This window comes from Tursiops truncatus, chromosome 4, assembly GCF_011762595.2.
Source record: "Tursiops truncatus isolate mTurTru1 chromosome 4, mTurTru1.mat.Y, whole genome shotgun sequence".
NCBI classification, from domain to species: domain Eukaryota; kingdom Metazoa; phylum Chordata; class Mammalia; order Artiodactyla; family Delphinidae; genus Tursiops; species Tursiops truncatus.
Window position 1 is genome coordinate 80,237,719 of NC_047037.1, and position 18,147 is coordinate 80,255,865.

Below are 18,147 nucleotides of genomic sequence, written 5' to 3' on the forward strand. Positions count from 1 at the left end.
CTAATTACCACATTTGGGAAACACAGGGTATAAGTGGAGCTGCTCCCCCAGTTACAAACGCTAAAATATTCCCTTCTACGTCCTCGTGGAAAAGGTCAAGAAATTAATTTTAGATGAATATCTTCACCTTCTTAGCCAGTTGTTGTATTAATGATCTGATGACAAATTGCTCCTTAAACTGGCCCTAGCACAGGTCACAGTGAAGTGAGAATATGCTGTATTTAATGAGTCAAGAATCAAAGCCCCTAATATTTTATCACTAGCATATAGATGGAAGAAATCATCAAGGAGTCGAGAATGCGAAAGAAGCCTAGTGCCGTATGTGGGGCTCTGTGTTCTGCTGAGAAGATAAAAGGCCTCTGTGAGTCTAACCATTTTTCTTTGTGCTTCAGGCTTTTTATCCACTTTAGGAAGCTAACATTGATTTTTTTTTTTTTAACTTTTTAGTTTTCCCCAAATACAGAATAGTTGAGAGAATGGAATAATGATCACCTGTGTACTCACCATGAAAATTTAGAAGTTGCTAACATTTGGACACAATTACTACTAATGTTGCTTTTCCAAATAGATAGATACCACTAAATACTTACTAGACATCTCTCAATAATGGCAGATTCATATATATCTAAAATACTATTATCACACCTACGAAAAGAAATAGTTATTCTTTATAACATCTGTATTGTATATTTATTCATTCTCCCAATTGTCAATATTTTTTATGAATTCTTTCAACTAATAGCCGAGCAACTTTCTGATCTTTGATTTGTTTTGTTTCTTTTAATCTATGAAAGAGCTCCAAATTTGTTTTTATCTTCTTTCCTGACATTATTTTTTTAGGAAACTAGATCAATTTTGTTGTGACATGTACCACATTCTTCATTTGTCTGTTTTCTGGTGGTGATTTTTAACTTGTCCCTTTATCCTCTGTACTTCCTATAAATCAAAGTTTGTATCAAACTTAATATTAAAGCTTAATCAAACTCATATAAAACATATTTGGCAAGACTACTTTATAAATAATGCTGAGTACTTCATATTACATATACATATAAGAAATAGATGATGTCAGATTGTCCTAATTTTAGTGACACTAAATTTGTTCAGTTGGTTGAGGTGATGTCTAGGAGATCTCTTATTATATATTCCCCCTTCAATATTAGCAAGCAAACTTTGGGGTGATGCCTTAGCATTATCAAATTTTAACCTAGTGTTTTGTTTGTTTGTTTGTTTTTCTTTGCGGTACGTGGGCCTCTCACTCTTGTGGCCTCTCCTGTTGCGGAGCACAGGCTCCAGACGCGCAGGCTCAGCGGCCATGGCTCACGGGCCCCGCCGCTCTGCGGCATGTGGGATCCTCCCGGACCGGGGCACGAACCCGTGTCCTCTGCATTGGCAGGCGGACTCCCAACCACTGCGCCACCAGGGAAGCCCTGACCTAGTGGTTTGTATACTCATTGATCATTCTGGCTTTCTGAATCAGTTATTTCATTCATGGTTGCTAAGTGGTAGTTTTCTCATTTTATCATTTCTTCTACATTGATCTCTGGCATTTTTCTAATTATGTTTTTCCCTCAACATGATAGGGATGAACTCTGCCCCTTACTATGAAAGTAGGATAACTGTTTGATGTTTTCCATTCAAATATAAATTTTCAGAGCATGAAATTGGTGTAAAAGTCACCTCTAAGTATAGCATATATTTTATGTGTGTTAATTTTATGTTCTCTCTTTATCTGTAGTAGCAAAATGGACACTAATTAGTGTCATATAATCCATTATGGCCATTATTCTTTTTGATGACCAAATGGTTTGAACAGCTGAGAACCTCTTAAAACTGGCTCCTATGTCTTTTCCATGCGTCTCTGTTGAGCTCTGAGAACTTTCTCGCTTTCCGGCACAAGATTCTGGGTTTCTGTTGCACTTTCCCTAATCCTGATCTGGAATCAGTCATTTATCCAAGGAGCCATGTTTCCTTCTATTGATGAACGGTATTTAGAAATGAAGATATGGATGCCAGATGTGTTCACTGCTGCCTGGAAGCCATTGCTTCCAGAAACTTTCAATGAACAGAACTTAGTGTGTGTGAGTATAAATATCCTTTTAAATTGTGAATTCATATTTAATACTTCGGATGTCTGCCAAAAGTTTTTTTATATTTGTTTTTCCCTGTTATATTAATTTTTAGTAAGCTGAATTGAAGATCCATATTGTTTCACTAAGATCTTTACTTAGTTTTCGAGTGAATAGAATGATCTGAGAAATGTGTCTGCTCTGTTTCTGACTTCTGTTGTCTAAGCAAGATCTACCCTCACTCAGATATTTGCCAAGTCTCTACAACATCAATACTGCTAAATGAAAAAAAAAATTAGTATTAAAGTCTTTTTCATATTCATAATTCCAAATAAGTTTTTGATCAAGTTTCTTGTTTTATTTGTTTAAATAAAACTGGTTATCTTGGTGTTGAGGAGACTCAGTGGGAATCCAGTGCAATTCCCTTGTCCACCGGTACTACTACTAGTACCTATTTCCTCTGCATTGGGACTTGGCCTCTGAATCCTTCTCAACTCATCTCTCTAGGCAATCACCACCTATTGGCATGCTAATTCAAACTTATTTACCATCCCTAACCTAGTTTGATGGACTCTTGCTTAGGATAAGAAATTATAGTTCATCTAAGTGATCAGTGAGGCACCTTAGCCCTGTAGTTTGCAATTATGGTCATGTGGAACAGGCCAAACAAGAGGAGTTGGTAGCAGAAGTAGTTGGATATAGTCAGGGAATATTTTAGCTCTGCGGAAAATTAGGAAGCCGACATGCAGTTTGAGAATGCTTAGCTCCCAGAACAGAAATGGACATGAATCATCTCAAAGTCTCACTCCTCTGTTTTGCTTTAGTAAACTGAGAAATTTTTAAGAGAGTCAGGAAGACTTGAAAAGAATTTATGATGAGTCAATATTGCACTTGACAAACTTACAGAGAAAAGAATGCCCTTAAATAATGTAGAAGAAAAGACTGCTCAATCACCAAGCTTCAAGTAAAAATAGTAGCTGAGGTTGTTTCTATCTGTGTCATGGACCTCCTTTCCTTTGGTGCTATTTTCAGAGTCTTCATTGTTTTGATTATTGGTTGAGAAGGCAGAGGTTCTTCTCTTTGAAAATAAGGTTAAGTTATCTTTTTAAGGTAGAGACTCTTTTCTATATGCCCAGACTGCTTTCCAGATTCCCATCAGGTGCTCCTTAATGTGACTGACAACAAGGCTGTGCTGTCCTTGCAGTGGTGCTGTTGGCTTGCTGTCATACATTATCACTGTTGACAGAATGATCCACAGGGCACATTGTCATGGAAAACAGGTCAGTGTTTGTTATGAAGAGGAAAACTAACATCAAAATTCAGAACAAACCCTGAACTTGACCTGTCCTTCTGAGTGAAGAGCACCTGCTGCACTGCCCCCTTCCCCGGCTCCAGGGGGCACCATTCAACAGGAACCTTTCAGAACAGAGAAGGGAAGAGAGCATAAAATCACTCCCTTTTGTGCTCGGAAAGATAGAGGAGAACACCTGGGGGTTGGACACAATAGGTCTGTCCCTGCTTCCCAAGAAGTACCGTTGGCCAGCTGCTTCCCTGTCCTCACAATGCCTTGAGAAGGACTCTTCTTTTTCCAAAGCATCCTCAGCTTTGCTTGAAACTTCTCTCTGCGCTTGAAGTGCTTCTCTCTGCACTTCTGCCAACTCATCCTAAGTGGTTAAATTTAGCTAGGCCTATTTAGCAACGTGGGGAAATAATACCTAGGGATGCAGAGAGTGTTCCTTTCAGTCACCTGGGGCATTTTCTAGTCCCGGTAGTGCAATTGTATGGGCAGCCATGGAGAATCAGACAGAGTGAAATTGGCCAAGCTTGTAAAGACGTGAGTTGACTGTAAAAGGTATTTTGAGCTTGGCATATTTAACCACTTGCTAATAACATCAGGTTAGTGTGATTTCAGTGGAGTTCTGTTAGGAATGGACAATGATTTTGTTAGCATTTAATTATGTGCAACATTGTATTATCTTCTCATTATGTTAAATATGTGTATACTGTTTTCTCAAGTTGTAATTTTTCAGGAGAGGAATTATATCAGCTTGTGTTATTTACTCCCCGCAGACACTTGTACAGAACACAGAGTAGGTACACACTGAACCCTTGTTATGTGTAAAGTATTTTCTATCTTCTCTTAATAGCAGGAAAAACTAAGACACATTCTGTCCTTGTAAGCTTCTAATTTGCAGATCCGTTTCACAGCACAAATTAATTTGGAAGGCAGTTTGGAACTTGGAATACATTTTCCCATCAGAATAATATTCCCCATTCAGTTTCCACAAAATCATGTTTATACAAATATGAATCTGAAGCATGGTACCAGTAATGTCTTACTATTTCAACAGTTTGACTCTAATTAACCACCAAGTATAAGATTATGTCTGATAAACTTGGTAGGGTAAGGAGCTTCTAGAGCCCGATTTGTCGCCATATACATTGAAGAGAGCACTGTTCTCCAATTTAATGAGTTGGGACACTTCCGTTTTCTACTTTTCCTTCTATTTCGTTTATAGGAATTACTGATTTTTATGGCATTTGGAGGTAATACACCTTGGGCAATGAAAGGCTGAGCATTTATTCATCCCTGGGTCTTCAAATGAGTTGAGGAGAAGGCCATCCTCATGTACAAGCAGTCACATACGTCAGGACCAAAATGTGGGTTCTTTTCATCTGTGCTGGGCAATAAATGTCAGTAGCAAACAATTAGAAGTGTATTTCTTCTTTTGGAGAAGTATAACTCTAAAGTAATGGATGAATTAAATCTTTTGGTAGCCCGCAGTCGGCTGTATTTGAATATACCCATTCAGTAAGAGAACACATATAAAAATGAGAAAATAAGATAATATTATATGAAGAAAGAATGCATAATAAATTCTACACAGGTAAAATTCAGTTTTCCCAAATGCCATTTTAACATCTGGGTTTGTATAGCAAGACTATTTCCAAATCCTCCTGACAGCCCTTATATAGTCTATTTCACTGATATGGATAAAAACAATCTTTTGGAAAGAAAACTACCGTAAAACAGATGTATTCAAAAGTTCCTGAATATGTAAATAGTAAACCTTCACGACAAACAAGCTTGGTGGGCCTGGAGAAAAGAGAAACGTTAGAGCAGCCTGCTAGAGAATGAAAGAGTGAGAAAAGTCCTGGGAGGAGAAAGTGATCAGAAAGGAGGCAGATGGGAAACCTAGGGTCATCCAGGGGATGGGGTCTAGCTGGAGCTCTTTCTCCTGAAGAGCAGTCAAAACACTGCTTCCTGCTGCTACCGAAGGATTTGACATTTGCTCCTCTTAGTGAGTGATAGCCTCAAAATCAGTCCGTATCCTTACCTGTCCAGATCTCTTTGAATTAAGTCTTCAAGTCAGTCTTTTTAAAGGCAGTCAGAATAATTTAACTTCTTGTTTTGTTTTGCTTTTGTTTTTCTTGGACTTGGCAATGAAAAGCTTAGGCAACTAGTTTTGTTCATCTTAGTATACTGAACCTAATGAAGGCCCTTGATCTAGCTGGGTCTGTCTAGATGCCAAGAATGGTCAATGTCTATGAAGAATTCCTGTGCTTGGACCCCTATGTACCCTGCATCCTCTTTCTTTTCTGCAGTTTGTTTTTCTGCCCTAAATATTTACCTGGATCTTCTTCTTTTTTTTTTTCCTATAAATTTGTTTATTTATTTTTGGCTGCATTGGGTCTCCGTTGCTGCGTGCGGGCTTTCTCTAGTTGTGGTGAGTGGGGGCTACTCTTTGTTGCGGTGCACAGGCACCTCATTGCGGTGGCTTCTTTTGTTGTGGAGCATGGGCTCTAGGCCCACGGGCTCCAGTAGTTGTGGCACGTGGGCTCAGTAGTTGTGGCTCGCGGGCTCTAGAGCGCAGGCTCAGTAGTTGTAGCACACGGGCTTAGTTGCTCCGCGGCATGTGGGATCTTCCCGGACCACGGCTTGAACCCATTTCCCTGCATTGGCAGGTGGATTGTTAACCACTGTGCCACCAGGGAAGTCTGTACCTGGATCTTCTTATGACTGATTCTATTTTTGTCATTTTGGTTTCAACTCAAATACCACCTTCCTAGAGGCCTTTTTTAACCAACTAATCAAAATGACTCCAGCACTTTTTATCCTATCATTCTTGTTTAGTGTCTTCATAGAATTTATTGCCACCTGAAGTTATTTTTGTTGTCTGACTCTTCCTGTGGATCTGTGCCAATCTTTTTTTTTTTTTTTTTTGGTACGCGGGCCTCTCACTGTTGGGGCCCCGCCCGTTGTGGAGCACAGGCTCCGGACGCTCAGGCTCAGCGGCCATGGCTCACGGGCCCAGCCGCTCCGCGGCATGTGGGATCCTCCCGGACCGGGGCACGAACCCGTGTCCCCTGCATTGGCAGGCGGACTCTCAACCACTGCGCCACCAGGGAAGCCCCCTGTGCCAATCTTACTCACTGGTGAATCCCCATCATCTAGAAAAATGCTGAGCAGAGAATACTCAATAACTACTAGATAAATGAAAGAATGCCCACTCTCTGCATCCTTTCTGCCAAATCTATGTGTTATAGTTGTCCTCTCAGGTTCCCATGTCCTCGTCTGATTTTCCCTAAATGTTTACCCCTTCCTATCCTGGAACCTGCACTATTCTGTAAAGCCAAAAGCACTCCATCTTTTTTTTGGGGGGGTGGAAACTTGAGATCTCTCTTTTCCAATTGTTGACAATTAGTAATTTTACATGTGGTTTATAACATCAGAAAGGTCATTCACTCAGGGTAAATAAAATTTAGAGGATTTCTACTCTCAGTAGAGGGTTTACAAATAAGGTGATAGTTGGTCCTCATTGGGGACCAACCAAGAGGATGTAGAAATAGACTCAGATACAATTTGTAAGGTACAATGGAAATGGCAGGTGTCTTATGCCTGGTATTATTATGGTCAGCATGTATAGCTTCTTGGGATGAAACAGTGATTTGGCTGGGAATTCCCCTTTCTACCTTTAGAAGTATTTCAGGACAAGGTAAGCTTGCCTGAATATTAAGGAATAGAACTACACCTTGGTTTACTTTATCTGTTCTCCCCAGTTGTGACTATTTATAGTAAGGAATAGAAAATGCTTTTCCCTAGCTTTTGACATCAGCCTTAAAGTACTTCCTTACTTTCTCTAACTTTTCCTGTATTAAATCAAAGCAGTAGAAAATAGAATAAGCTGAAAATTAAAGGTCTTTCTTACTCTTTGAATGTTATTTTAATTGGCACAGAAGTAACCAAATATGGGTATACTTGGAGAGTAATAACTGATAACCTTTACCAAGAACGTTATTTAAATATGTGTTTATATATACATATATACCTTTTGAAGCCCTTATTACATGCCACACAACTATGAACTCCACCCTCATTTACTTATAGACAGTGTCTGGTACTTAACTGGACAGTGATAAGAAAAATTATTTGTATTGGATACTTTTTTGAAAGCAGATTTGTTTGGGAATAGAATACTGGGTACCAAACAGGATAGGGTAGGGACAAAATGGCTGTTAAGTTTTGAGTTACTTTAGAGTTTCTTAGTGCCAAGTCTTCTCTGTGAACCTCTTTGCCTGCCTTTTATTGCCCCTTGGTTGTTTGGGACTAAGAGGAGGAAATGAGAGGTGAGAATATCTAGCATGAGATGAAAGAGTGTAGTAACCAGGGAAGAAAATGGGAAGGGGTTCTATGGTTATAAGAAGTGATATGAGAGGTGTGAGACACTTCCTCAAAAAAACTCCCATTTTTATGCAAGAGAGAGCTAGAGGGTAGGAGAAAGGCATCTGATGACTACGTATAGCAACTAAATTTTTCTCTTATTCATAAGTTGACATTTAATTTATTGTCCAATATGGGGTACTCTTTAGAGTGAAACAAGATATTATTAATAAAGTATTAGAAATTACAGATGTCAATAAGGATGTATGATTACTTATTTAGAGATTAAGTCATCATAATCTCTCTTATAAAGGTATAGCATAAAGAATTTTACATTGCTCAAAACAAATTAAACTCTGAGCAAAAACCTGGATCTAAGATGGAAAAGATAAGTGATATCATCTTAAGCACCTGAAAAATTCCTATCTACCTTTCACCCTATACTTTTTTTTTTTTGCGATACACGGGCCTCTCACTGTTGTGGCCTCTCCCTTTGTGGAGCACAGGCTCCGGACGCGCAGGCTCAGCGGCCATGGCTCACGGGCCCAGCCGCTCCGCGGCATGTGGGATCTTCCAGGACCCGGGGCACGAACCCGTGTCCCCTGCATCGGCAGGCGGACTCCCAACCACTGCGCCACCAGGGAAGCCCTATACTAACATTTTTAAAACCAGATTTGGAGATGCCTAAGAGTTTACCCTAGTAAAGTGAGTTAAATATTATCAGCCATTTAACCTCAGTGTAAGTGGATTTATCAAAACATTTTCCTGAACTTTGTTTTTTTATTTCATTATGAAATCACCTTTTTTATTTTTTAGCATTATTTACATTTTACTTTTTTAGAACAGTGCTTTTTTTATTGGAGTATAGTTGATTTGCAATGTTGTATTAGTTTCAGTTGTACAACAAAGTGATTCAGTTTATTTATATATATATGTATATATACACATATATATAAAGTGATTCCGTTTATGTATCTGTCTATCTACCTATGTGTCTATCTATCCATCCAGCCATCCATAGTAGGTCCTTGCTGTTAGTCTATTTTGTATATAGTAGTGTGTATATGTTAGTTCCAAACTCCTAATTTATCCCTTTGTTTTGATTGGGACGCAGAAATTCAGAAAGCGTAAGGCATAAGTACTAGAGAGGGGTGTGTGTGTGTTCCTGTGTGTATAAGCATGTGTGTGTGTTAGGGGGTAGGGGTTTAAGAGAAATCACCAAGTAAAATGCCGACTGGGATATAGAGGCATACTAATATGTAGGTCACCAGTGTACCCAGCCGGACTGGCTCTGATTATACAACTAACTTCTACCAATGTCTTCTATATTTTTACTACTATGGAATTTTACTACTTTAAGTCTAGTGTCACAATCAATTTAATGAAAAGTTAATTTTACAGTTTTTAAAAGTTTGAGTGACAATTGAGAGAAGTAAAATAAAAAAGAACATACTTGACATGATTAAATAGTGTCTTTTGAGTTCTATAAAGAAAGGAAATAATAGATACAAGCAAATCATTATCATAGGTTTCCTGTTCTCATGCAAAGTGAAATGGAAAATCCATATGCATTTTAGTCCTACCCAAAAGTTACATTTTACAAAGTCTGGCCTCAGTCCTCAAGATGGTTCAGACATATGTTTTTGCCTTAATATGTCTAGATGCTGTCTCATTCCTTCCCTTCATTTTACATGTGTAGACTCAGCCAACATGCATGTCGAGTGAACTCACGTCTCCCTTAAACATGCACTGAGCAGTTGACTCAGAATTAAACTCTTAGTATTTTGTAGGTCAACCTTATGTCAGTGATGGAGCAGAAAAGAGAACAGAGGGTCTGTTGTACATTTCTCTATGGGGGAACATGAGAAAAAGATAATGGCTTGAGAAGCTATGGTAACTAAAGTGCTAGCAGAGAAATCTGACAGTCACAGAGTGTTCTTCAAGCATTGGGCCAGAAGAACAGATTTCTGATTTATGCTTCAGAGTCTGGAGGTTTGTGAAAATCCATTGGAGAAAGTTTAACGCGAGGAGGCCATACTCTGAAAAATAAAGTATACAGAAATCACACTTCATATAAAATAGTCATTTACTCATGAATTGTGTTTAATTACCTAATCGATTAGAAAATATAGATTTGTGTCTGTTTATATAGTCTATAAACAAACAGCTAGTTTATTAAAATGTCACATAAATGATGCAATCCCATTACTTTTGCACCATGGACTAGGTAAACTCCTCTGCTGTCTATGGAACTCTTACATCTGCGTGTAAAAGAGAAACAAACCACCAATTGTATAGCTCTGTGGATGGGCCATAATGTTGCCTGCCCTGGTCATGCCCGCCCCACCCTCACTTCCTGCTGAAGAAAAGGGAGAAACATCCCCTAAAGATCTCAGCAATACTGATTGCTAAGAGGTATATGCCCTTTTGCCTTTTTCTCCTTCCCAGTCTTACAATAACAGTTACAGAAAGAAAATACTGCTTTCTGAGAATGTTTCCAAAAGAGAAAGAGACTAAACAACATACTCAGTGGACAAATTTAGAGAACAAGATCTGGAAGCAGAGTAGGGAAAGAAGAGGAAACAGTAGTTGCCAAAATAATTAAAAAGAGAATCAAGGTATTGGTGGAGAAGATAGTTTTTAATCTAGAAAATTTTTAAAAATATATTATAAATTATAAGTAGGAAATTGACCACTAGCTTATGGAAAAAAAAGAAAACCTCAGAAGTAAATGTACAAATAGAAGTATTTACTGAAGTATACGATACTGATGTTTAAATTTTAGTTTAATACATGATTGTTTCCTCTAAATGTCATGAAATAACTGGATATTTCTGAATATTAAGATATTTCAGAACATCTACATGCTTAGGGTTGAATAGGTAATACGCTCACATATTTAAATTATCAGTTTAATCTTCATTCAAATGTCTGAGTATTGTACAGACACAGTGTAAAAGAAAACCTAAAAAGAATATTAGGAAATGTGTAAAAAGAAAATAGGATAAAAAATAAAATAAGTGAATAGAAGCTTTTTATTTTTCAGACTTAAATTTGTGTATTACCAGTATTTTTCTTAAAGTGTTTGAATGTGACATAACTACTTTGTAATCCCAGCTCCACCCTCATTTCATGCTGGGCTTACTGACAGGTTTGCTCATTTACTTACCTTTCCTAGCAGAGCAAGCTGTGATACATCACTGGGTAAATTACATGTGCTTTTACTCTGTTTTTTTCAAACATTCATATAGTTGGACCATGGGAGAGAGCTAGAGAATTACAGTAAGTGCAGTTCTTAATAGTTGACAAGTCTACTAATAATATTTCTTTTGTATTGATTCTGTTTCTATTTTAAACTTGATTTAAAGATAAATGAGAGTATGTTAAATATTTTTAAACACCTTTATGCTATTTTGGCAAATTCTTTTGCCAGTGTAATTTTCCATCTTTCTTCCTAAGAGGTTCTATTCTGGATTTTTCTGAAATAAGAACTTGCTGTGACCTTGTGTACCTGGGTGGGGTGGGGAGACTTAGCAAGCTTTGTGAGATTGAATGAGAGTCTTGAAAAACCACTTTGTTGATTAAAGAAATTTACTGGACAGGAGGATTTGTTTCCCCTTTCTGACTTAAATTCAATTTTCCCCTTCATTTGCTAAAAGGTTGGCTGTCTTAAAGCATGGAATGGATCTTTGCCCTTTACCATGCTTGGACAAAACAGACATTGTAGGTCCATGCTTGACTCAGTGCTGTCCATATAGGCACCATATAAACCTTAAGACATAGCTAGGTTGAACTTGAAACTTTCACCATAATAGCAAATGCTTCTCTATACAAAAAAATGTAAATATACCTTATTAAGTTTGGGATTGCTGTGCTTTTCTGTTCAAAGGTCCAGAAGACTTCAGGGAAATAGAAAGTTGCTTTCCATGGGGAAACTTAGAAGAAAAGGCAAAGGCAACAATTTATGCAATAAATACCATGCTAAATGTTTTACATATATATGACTCTATTTATACCAATAAAACATCTTCCAGCAAGCATATATGTACATGAAGAGGTTCAGAGTTGGGTGGTAAAATAACTCTTCAAAATTACCCAAATAGTAAGTTAAATAATTGTGATTCAAACTAGTACAGGGAATAGTTAGAAGAGAAGGAAAAGCAGACACATGACACTGATGTCACTCAGAATAATCCTGAGTTCTAAAATGCTGCCCCGTTGTCAGAATACATATTCAATTATATTTTTAAAATATGTTCTGTGTAAAAATTTGCAGATGTAGTCTGGATATAATATCTCTTGAACATTTTACCCAGCTTTGTTAAGGTATAATTGGCAATTAAAAAGAAATGTATGTGTTTAATGAGTGCAAGTTGATGTTTTGATATACAAATACATAGTGAAATAATCACCATAATTCAGCTAATTTACATATGCATCACCTCACATACTTACCTTTTTCTTTTTTTTCCCATGGTGAGAACATTTAGGATCGACCCTTTTAGCAAACTTCAAGTATACAATACAGTATCAACTAGTCACGTTGTCGTGCATTAGATATCCAGAACATCTCCATCTGGGGAGACGTTGGTCGAGGGGAAATGGAGACATGTTGGACCTTTTTAATTGTGATAGGGAGAATCTGATTAACCAACCGCTATAAAAATTAGGACAAAATATTGCTGCTTGGAATTACATTCTGACTGTAATATGGTCACATCATCTGACTTGAGCATACAGGCAATGTGATTATAGCATCTGTTACCACACTCATCACCCAGGTGGATTTAGCCATTCTGGCTGCTGGTACCATCTGACAATAGTCTGTGACACTTAACCTTCAGGCAAAGATCCCGAGTGTACGGTGACATTTTCATGTATTAACTGAACCTTTTACCCTTTATCTCAATGCTTTTATACTCTCTGGCAGAGCCTTGGTTGCTCTGCATTTACTGGATTTTTACTGTGTTTCTTCTACAGTTGGAGTTTGACAGGTAGCACATCAATCCAATGTTACCTTGAAAACAAGCCATATCAGAATGATAGTAAGTGACCTGCAGATGAAATTGCATAACTGTTAAATCAAATGATCATCTAAGATCTAGTCAGCATTGATCTTTGCTCTTTGTTCGATTTAAATGCTACTAACACAGAATCAACAAATTCTCACCAAAATGGGAAATCATAGCTTCGGCAACAGTGTGGTGATATGAAACATTAGGTCACTTGGGTTCAAGCTCCAGCTCTACAGTTAGCTGGTCACATGACTTTGAGCCAGTTATATAACCATTTTAGAGGCTGGAGGTTTTACTTGCAAGATGATGGAGGAGAGGGATTAGACCAGATCACTTCTAAGATGCATCCCTTCCACCTTGAAGTTCTGTGAAATGTTTAAGAGAATTCAAGATTTCTCAACCCTGCTTAATATCTATTCAGAAGTCTTAGGCAGTGTTTTCTTTATGTAAGAAGAATGTTTTTCACGTTGCCTATCATTTTGCCTTCATTATACTAGCTAGCTATTGCTGTGTAATGAATCACCACAGACGTAGCAGCTTAGAACAACACACTTATTATCTCACAGTTCTGTGGGGAAGAAGACTGGGCGTGGCTTAGTTGGGTCCCCTATTTTGGATCTCAAGAGACTACGATCACTTTGCCGCATGGATTGTGCTCTCTCTGGAGGCTCAACTGGGAAGGAATCCACCACATTCAAGCTTTTTTAGGTTGTTGGCAGAATTCATTTCTTTTTGTTTGTTTGTTTGTTTAAGACATTTTTTTTATCTGAGTATAATTGCTTCACAATGTTGTGTTAGTTTCTGCGGTACAATGAAGTGAATCAGCTGTATGTATACCTATATCCCCTCCCTCCCCCACCCCCATCCCACCCATCTAGGTCATCACAGAGCACTGAGGGCCCCAACCCTTTGCTGACTATTGACTGGAGCTGCCCTCATTTCCCAGTGGCTGTCTGCAATTCCTCGCCATGTGGGCTTTCCCAGCATGACTGCTTGCTTCATCACGCCCCCGAGGAGTCTCTAGCATCAGTGTCCTAAAGTGGGGTCTTAGATAATGTGACATAATCATGGAAGTGACATTTCTCGTCACCTTTGTTATGTAATATAACCTAATCACAGGAATGACATCCCATCATTTTTGCCATGTTCTATCTGTTAGAACCAAGTCGCAGGTCCTGCCTAAACTCAAGGAAAGAGGATTACACAAATGTGTGAACACCAGTAGGCAGGATTATTGGGTCACCTTTGGGTCTGTTCACCACAATAGTATTAATAGTGGATAATATTTATGGACCTTCACTTTGTGACAGCACTTTTTAATACTGATAAATGTATATAATACTATTAATATCTTTATTTTGTCAATGAGAAGTGAGTCAAAAAGAGGACTGGTAAATTGTCCAAGATTACACAGAATAAGAATATTTGTTAATCTTTCTATGTTTGCGTTTCTAAAACCTGCCTTGTGGAAACTGTTTATATTGTTCTATTTCATATACAGGCAGGGAAGCCTTGACTAAGCAGCTGAGTGTACTTTATTATTTCATTGTCCAAATAGCTAAGCTCTCCTAGAAATATCAAATAGACTGGAAAGTAGCATATATCTTTTTTCAATAAGCAAACTATTTTTATACATACAGGCATGAGTGGCAAGATAACATTGGGGACCACAGGGGGCATGTGCACTCAAGTGCACGTGTAGATGTTTCAGTGGCAAATTCCAGTGTACCTACAGCACAGTATAAGGAGAAAAGGTACAGACCTAGGATATTGTGTCCAGGCTGTTTCCCACTGCTGCGGCGTGAGCAGTTAGACGCTTTGCTTTTGACAACCCTGGGTAGCATTTGAGATACTGCTTCGAATGCTTGAGGATTCATTTTCCATGCGTTCCCGTGGAACTCCTCTAGTGAGACCCAGTATAGGGGATATTCTTAAGGGTGAAACCATTGACAGACTACGCTTGCTTTTCCTCTGGGATTTTCGAGGCGCGGTCTTTTCAGCTCCCTGCATTCATGGAGAAAAGTGCCTCCAACACAGAAATGACTTTAAGATAGCACTGCCTTTCACTCCGGAGCTAGAGGAGGACACAGGAGAATTGAAGGAAGGAAATAACCGGATTTCTTCTGCTCTCCCTATCAAGGCAATACGGGAAGCTGGAATCAGCTTCATCAATACCAATGAGAAATATTGGGTTTAGTCTGTCTTTCAATCCACTTAGCTTTCTTTTAAAAAAATTGAGAGGTTTGTCTTTGTCACATGGTGTGTCATGATTAATCAAGTATATTGGATGGGCAAATGGTTTGATAGTTATTGTAATTTGTCACGTCAGACATGGCTTATTATGCATTATTAATACCTAAATGTAAAATTAGTTAAACAGGGTCTGGCTTCTGTTCAAGATGGTTGTATGTTAGCAGCAGCAAGTTTGAAAGACCCCCCCCCGCCCCCCGCACACACACACACACACACACAGGGATGGCTTAACCAATATCACCGTATCCTTTTTGTTTCAGTATCAGGGCTTCCTCATATGATAATTATGTTGAGGAAATCTTTATTCAGCAGGAAGGCAAATAGCCATCCCAGTGAGAGGAGGAGTCTCCAGGCTTCATTAACACAGAGACCCAGGAGGTCACATAATCTAAGAAGGTGCTTTTTTTTTTTTTTCTCCAAAGCAAGGTGGAAGTTCAGAAACGTAATTTTAAAACATTTTTATTTGCAAACCCTAAAATGTGTTTATTTTGGTACTTGTGTTCTTTTGCTAAATTTGGTGAATGTACAGTTGTCTGTTTTAAACCTGAGTAATAAACCTTGAAACCTTTATCAGAACTGGATATAATTACAAAAGAAATAGGAGTCATGTTAGTGTCTACACAGGAGTAACGGTTCATTTTGAGGAATGTGAGGGGTTCAGATCTTTTCACTTTCTACTTCAGTCAAGAAAGGACCATGGTCTTGTGTATCTATTATTAATATTCACTTTGTTGATTTCCCAGGTGTTTTATGATCAGAGAAAGGGAAGTGTCTCAATATAGTGTAAACTATATCTGGGACAGTGGTTGCTGCCTCATAGTTCTAAGCCTACTCTGATTTTAGTTGCTCATATCAATCCTTTCTAAGGAGGTGAGCATCCCTAGTTAGGAAAGGTTCCAGGGGTCCGTCAGTCCAAAGATGGCTCAGCCTGCCAGCTCTCACACTGCTGCCATTCCAAGCAAGCCAGTTGTATACTTTTAACATCTCTTGAAAGTTGAACAGCTCCATATCTTACCATAAACAGACATATTCTTTTCTAATTGTTTGGCAACATCGGTTTCCTAAAATATTCATCATTTCATGTTCACTGACCATTTTTTTCATTCAGTTCATATTGAAAACCTGCTATATAATTAGAGTCCTACTAAACACAGTGAGACATTTCAAAGAATTATAAAATGTGAGCCCAGATGGCAAGGAGATCACAGTATACTTGGGGAGAAAAGATTAAAATATTCAAAGAGAGAGAATATACTTTACAGTTAGTTTGGGACATGTAAATTCTATGTCCTGTGGAAATGCTGGGGAGATCAGGTGAGGTTGGGGCTGTCAGCTCAGCCTTCATGGGACAGTGAACTTGAGCTTGAGCTAGAGGATGGCTGGTATTTCATCGGGTGAAGGACAAGAAAGGGAATGATTAGCAAGAGGAACAGTGTGAGGAAAGGCTTTGGGCTCTAGTTAGCTGTGCGCCACAGAAAGTGAGAACCTGAACCTGATTTCTTTAGGTGGATAGGATAAGGTCAGATGATAGAAGACTTATAAAAAGCTTGGGCAAAGCAGTTCGATTCCGTGTGCCAGTTGACCAGAAGCTCCCGAATATTTGCTAGAGCTGGCACGTAGAAAGTAGGGATTCACCCAGGAGCAGTATAAACTGTCAGTTTTGAGATGTGAACTCATGTTTGCACTTGCTTGACACATGAGTTTTAGGCTTAAGATCCCGAAGTGACCTCTCTTTTATACAGAGGCCAGATCAACGTAGCGTCTTCTGTTCTGTGAAGGGACATAGAGTCATGATAGGCCAGTACAGTAATCACTGAACGTTTTGTAAATCCACCAGGAGTCTTAGGGGCTTCTTGTTCATTCTAGGAGAAATACCAAAGGAAAGGGACTATAAAATATTTTTTTTACCTACGCCTTTTAAAAAAACTGTCTTTGAAATTCCAAAAGGTGATGTAATTATGCCATTCCATCAATGAAGCCTAGAAACACTTTGGCTCTGATGCTTTGAAAATGATTACTGTTGATTGGACTTGCCTCAGTTTTAGGCCTGATGTATTCTCTATGTATTTGCCTGAGCAAAGTCTCTGCAAGTTGTGTCATCGAAATACATTTGCTGCTTAATGTGCTCGATTTGTTGTATAACATGGTCAGTTACAAAGCAGCTTCTCCAGAATGGATTCTCAATGTACTTCACTTTGTTTATAGTATGATATAGAAAATACCAGGAGCATATATGCACATTTCTATTTCCAAGTACTCTTTCTGAGCCTTCCATATCTGCAATCAGCCCCTCTTTTATAACTTGCATTAAATATACATTCAGCCTCCTTCATATGAAGTCATCATGGCTAGAATATTTCTAATTAATGATGACACTTTTCCCAGTAACATTCTGTTTTCTACAGAAGAGGATTCTTTGCAGTAAGAAGCATTTTTTTTTTAATCCAACCAGCAGTTATCCAACAGTTTTGGATTGAACTCCCAAGGAAAAAGAATCTATTGCCCGATATTAGTGGGTTATTTTAATTCCATTGAAACTTTTTAGGGCTGTCTAATATTTATATCACCTAGTCCCTGTTCACCAGTTATTTCTCAATTCCAGAAGAAATAAGTTAGAGTAGAATCATAGAATGTTAGAAGGAGCTTCAGGCTTCATTGCTTCCAAGGTTTCCTAACAGGTGGCCAGCAGCCTCAAGCTGTTTGCCGTGAATTTTATATTATTCTGCTCGAGTATATAAATGTCTTTAGGTTAGATGTAAGGATGCAGTCTGGTTTACTTAAGTCCTGAACACTCCCTGCCACCTTTCACCTAGCTGCTTCCTACCTGATGCTACCTACTGTGAAAGAGTTTGTATTTGTGTCTCTGTAGAGATTCTCCTCTTTTTTTTAAGTGATTAAAAATATTAGGCTGAGAGGGTGTGAAAGATCTCCTCCAAAGTAATTTCTGAAATCTAAAAATAGGGAGTCTCTACTTGGCTCCGAATATATCTAGGATGACGATATAACATACTCTTCACCACACTATGATTTACTTGATATTTTTCATGTGCATAATTCATTGCCATCCATTGCCAATTTATACATAAGGAAAACTTACGAAAGTTGCATTTTATTAACATTGCACCTGCCATCTAAATCAAAGCGAGAT